A 5175-nucleotide genomic window follows, 5' to 3' on the forward strand; every position below is an offset into this window, starting at 1 on the left:
AGCTAGGAACCTCCTGGAACGGTCTGTCCTGGCTGACTGTTATATATCATTCCTATTTTATAGATGAGGAAATTAAAATCATGATTAAAAGCTAGTTTTGAATATTCAGTTTGAGACAACTAAGCTGTGCATTTTTTCACGATATTGAACATTATATAGCACTTCTGTTTAAAACAAAACTTCTACTAAATGCTGTCGTAGATGTATGTACTTAGCTTCTCTGCAACTCTGACCTCTGGATCTTATAGCAGGCATCCAGAAAATGAACACACAGTTAATGGCTACATGTGAAACTTGTGGTTTCAGTGACTTTTTTCCATCATCTCATGGGAATTGTGACAAGGCTAAGGAGAAAATCTCATTTACTAGGTCTGCATTCAGTTGCCTGGAGACCATTATTTTGCCCCATGCAATTCCCTGCATCGTTCATTCTCCACTCTTTAATTTCTCTAGGAAATAAAGTAAGGGTCCTGCAGATAATGGCTCACTGTACTGCATAACCCCAATTTATTTCCAGGCAATAATTCATTCTGTGCATGGAATAAGGCAGAGGTCTTATTCAGTGCCCAGAATGTGATGCTGTACTCTAAAACTGCATCATAATACAAAAACAGACAAGGTTCTTTGGGTGAATCTGATATCTTTTATTAAACCAACTTAAATGGAAACAAAAATGTAAGCAAGCTTTTGGGTTCAAAAACCCTTCATCAGGCTAAGGAATTTTCAGCAGTTGGTGTGTGCTCTTTTTGGATGGAACGAAAAATAAAGCCAGAGGCTGGGTTGGTATGCAGATAGGCAGTCAGTGAAGATGTAGATTGAGGAGTCAATGGGTGAGAGACTGGCTGGGTGTGGGGGAGAGAAGGGGGATGAATAGTAGAGAGATGCCTGGGGAGTCAGATGTCAGGCAGGTTATAATGTGTCATAAATCCAGTGTCTGTATTTAGTCCATGATTTTTAGTATCCAGGAGGTTGATGAAGTGGAGTTCATAGGCTCATCTCTAGGAAGTGTTTTGTAAGTTTCCTTTGAGGATTAGAACTGAGAGATTGGAGAGAGAGTGGTTTTCTTGTGAGAAATGTGCCCCCACAGGTATTCCTGTCTTTGATTGATTTCCGGTTTGCATTCATTCTGTTGTGCAGTTGTTTTTTGGTCTCTCCTACATATTTTCCATCAGAGCAATTGGTGCATTGGATGAGATATATGACATTTCTGGAGGTGCAGCTGTAAGATCCGGGAATGCTGATGGCTTTGTTGTGGGTGTAGTAATTGTGGGGGTGGTAGAGATGTGTTGGCAGGTTTTGCATTTCCTGTCATGGCATGGTCTGGATCCATTCGGTGTGTTCTGGGCCTGAGTTCATAATACAACACACATGAAAAATTGCAGTTAGGGTTGTACAAGTGTTTCCAAACTTTTGAGTGCTTGAGTTTGTATTTTAATATTATCTTAAATGGTTTTCTCTGTAATTTCCTAGGTGAAAAAAACAGAACCCTTTCCCCAATATTTTCTGCCATGTAGCATTTAATTGGTCAGCAGTAGGAATGGAACCTATAGATCTATTACACATGCCCTCAAGCTAGTGGAGCCATGGATAGCAGTACTTGGCTGTCATCTACATGTAGACTATATCAATACAGGAAGATAAAAATGTTTTGCAAGGGAGTTATACAGCTATTTCTTGACAGTAGAGAAATAGCTTAATTAAAACAGTCTGGGTTTCTTTACAATCTTTGCAAGGGTAGGCACAGATGATTCTGCTCCTTCTTCAGAAGCATGAATACTTCTGCTTGTACCCTTCAACCTCTCCCTTTCAGACTTTACTCTTTCCCATCCGTAGCCCCATTCTTATAATTTGGTTGCTCCCAGCCTCCACTCCACAGATTGCTCATCCTAACCTCGGTATCCTTGCCTAAAATATCATTATTTTAATGACATTGCCATAACACAATTCTTGTGTTTGTTAGTTTTGTTTTGGTCACATTCTCTCTCTCTACTGATCCTGACTGGACTTTTCTTGCTGAGCCATTCCCATTTTCTCCAATATTCCATCTCTTTACTCCAATTCTCCTTGCCTAGCCAGTTCCTGTTCCCTCCTCTAGCTCTTTATTTGATCTCTCTCTCCTTTTCTTTCTCCCCTTCTTCAGTCATTCCCCAATCAGTAGTCCTCACCCCACTGATTTATTTCTCATTTCTCTGTGTTTCTTGTCCACATTTTACTTGTCACTGCTTAGCTTCTTGTTTCCATTTCTTTTCCTCAACTGCTCTAAGTCTCAACTTGCTCTCAAGTCAGGTTTAGATAGGTTCCCCTTTCCCTAATGGCTCTAAGTCTCCTTGAACATCTAGTGCTAAACTCTTCTCAGGGTCTTACCTAATCAGTCGTATAGTCCTCCAAATCCTTTAGTTTATCTCTCTGCTGTGAGTAATCAGTTTTAATCTTCCACCACCAGATTTATCCCAATCTACTCTCCTAACTTTTCAGAAATCTGATTCTTGTTCATGTTGAATTTGAATAAGACACTTTGGTTATGCAGTACATGGTGCTGCAGACCCATCTGTGGCACTACACATTGCACGTTCAGGTGTTCCCTGCACTGTGACCTTGCGGTCTGAGGCAGAAAGGGTTGACCGCAGGAGATCCTGGGGTCAAAAAAAATAAGCATGCAAAAAGAGCAGGGAAGTGCATACGGTGGCAACGTTTGCCATCCCAAACTGGAGCCTAGCCAGCTGGAGCCACATTCTGACTGCTGGCCAGGCTCCCAGCTGCAGGAGCGCCACAGCTGCAGCTTGCCCAGCCCTCAGGGCCCCAGATAAGGCTGCTGGGGCCAGCACACTTGCTGGTCCCTGCCTCCCCTACCTCACCTGAGGTGACCTGCTGCATGCCAGAGTACATGTGGTACAAGTATTCTTTGGGGACAAGTAGCAGGGGCACAATGTGTGCCCCTGCTACTTGTCCCCAGGGAACCAAATGTCTTTGCTTACCTGGATGCAGCCTTTGAGTTCATACACATGTACTAACTTTCTGACACTAAAGCTGACAACTTTTTAAAGTGTACTTTATAGTCAGAGCATACACGTGTATGTTGAACAGAGCCAGCTTAAGTGTGCAGCAAGATAATAGGGGTATAGGTTGTAGCCATGTTGGTCTAAGGACATAGGCAGACAAGGTTCTTTGGTGAATCTGATATCTTTTATTAGACCAACTTAAATAGCTGGAAAAAAAATTCTTAGCAAGCTTTCAGGATTAAAAACCCTTCGTCAGGCTGAGGAACTCTCTGCAGTTGGTGTATGCTCTACCTGGATGGAATGAATAGTAAAGAAGCCAGAGGCTGGGCTGCTATGCATGCAAGACAGGCAGTCAGTGAAGATGTAAATTGAGGAGTCAGTGGGTGAGAGAGAGGCTGGGGAGAAGTGGGGGAGAGAAGGGAGATGAATGTAGCAGGTAAATAGTGGAGAAGTACCTGGGGAGTCAGATGTCAGGCAGGTTATAATCTGCCATAAATCCAATGTCTACATTTAGTCCAGGATTGTATCCAAGAGGTTGATGAAGTGAAGTTCATAGGCTTGTCTGTGAAAAATGTTTTGTAAGTTCCCTTTAAGGATTAGAACTCAGAGATTGGAGAGAGAGTGGTTTTCTTGTCAGAAGTGTGCCCCCATAGGTAATTGAGTATTCTTGTCTTTGATAGGTTTCTGGTATGCATTCATTGTGATGTGCAATTGTTGTTTGGCCTACTTATTTTCCATCAGGGCAATTGGTGCATGGATGACATATATTACATTTCTGGAGATGCAGGTGTAAGATCCAGGAATGGTGATGGTTCTGTTGTGGGGTGTAGTGATTGTGGAAGTGATGGAGATGTGCTGGCAGGTTTTACATTTCTTGTCCTGGGATGATCTGGATACTTTAGGTGTGCTTTGGGCCATAGGAAGTTTGCTTCTGGCGATGAGGGTGGTGAGGTTCATTGCTTGTTTAAAGACTAGGATGGGTGGTTCTGGGAAGATCTCTTTAAGAATTTGGTCTCCTTCTAGCATGGATTGCAATTGTTTGAGGATTTTCCGTATGGGTTTAAGGGAGGGGTGATATGTCATAACCAGTGGTGTGCGATTTGTGTGGGGGTTTTCTTCTGTACTGCAGCAGTTCTTCATGTGGTATCTGAGTGGCTCTTTCAAACATGCGATCTATCTCTCTGGAGGAGTGTCCTTGTTGAATTAAAGCCTTATTAAGATTAGTGAGGTGGCAATCCCAGGAGTTCTCAATGCAAAATTGGTGGTATCTGAGGGCTTGGCTGTATATCAAAGCTTCTTGGTGTGTTTAGGGTTATTGCTGTTTCTGTGCAGATATGTGTGTTGGTCTGTGGGTTTCTTGTATAATGTGGTCTGTATTTTCCATTCTGGATACTGATCATCTGTCTAAAAAGGAGATGTTGGTGCTGGAGAATTCAAGAGACAGTCAGATGGAGGGATGGTTATTTTTGAATTTCTGATGGAACTCAGAGATTGCAAGTTTTCAGTCCAAATGATGAATATATCATCAATATATCTTAAGCATATTAAGGGTTTGGTGGTGCAGTCCTTGAGGAATTCTTCTTTCAGGTGATTCATAAAAAGGTTGGCATACTGTGGGACCATTTTGGTGCTCATGGATGTGCCCATGCTCTGGAGGAAGTGTTGGTTATTAAAAGTGAAATTGTTGTGTGTGAGGATGAAGTGTATAAGGTTAGTAATATCTTTGAGTATGTACTCCGAGTTGTCATCTTGCTCTCATAGGTATGTAAGACAGGCTTGGATACCATTCTGTTGTGAGATATTGGTATATAAGCTGGTAACATCCATGATGGCTAGGAGGGTGTTGCTGGGAAGGTGGTCTATGTTTTTAAGTTTCTGTAGAAAGTCTGTAGTATCTTGGACAAAACTTGATCTTTGGGTGACAAGTGGTTTTAGGATTGATTTGACAAAACCTGTTATTTCCTCAGTTAGTGTTCCATTGTTGGATATGATAATTCTGCCAGGTTTCCCTTGTTAGTGGATTTTAGGGAGCATGTAAAAAGTCCCTGGGTTAGGCAGTGAGGGGAACAAGGTCTGTAATTTTTCTTGTAGTTCTAATGGAAATTATTTGATGGCATTTTTGAGATAATGCTGAAAAGGGGAGTAGGATCTTCTTGTAGTTCTTCGTAGTAGGTGG

At 42.0% G+C, this 5175-nt stretch overlaps 1 long non-coding RNA gene across 2 annotated transcripts in view; it reads left to right on the forward strand.

Annotated features, from left to right (window-relative positions):
• Positions 1-5175, forward strand: part of LOC109291016 — a 155781-nt gene that overhangs the window by 123975 nt on the left and 26631 nt on the right. The window lies entirely within an intron of this gene.

This window comes from Gavialis gangeticus, unplaced genomic scaffold (assembly GCF_001723915.1).
Source record: "Gavialis gangeticus isolate Ggan-Ray unplaced genomic scaffold, GavGan_comp1, whole genome shotgun sequence".
NCBI lineage: Eukaryota > Metazoa > Chordata > Crocodylia > Gavialidae > Gavialis > Gavialis gangeticus.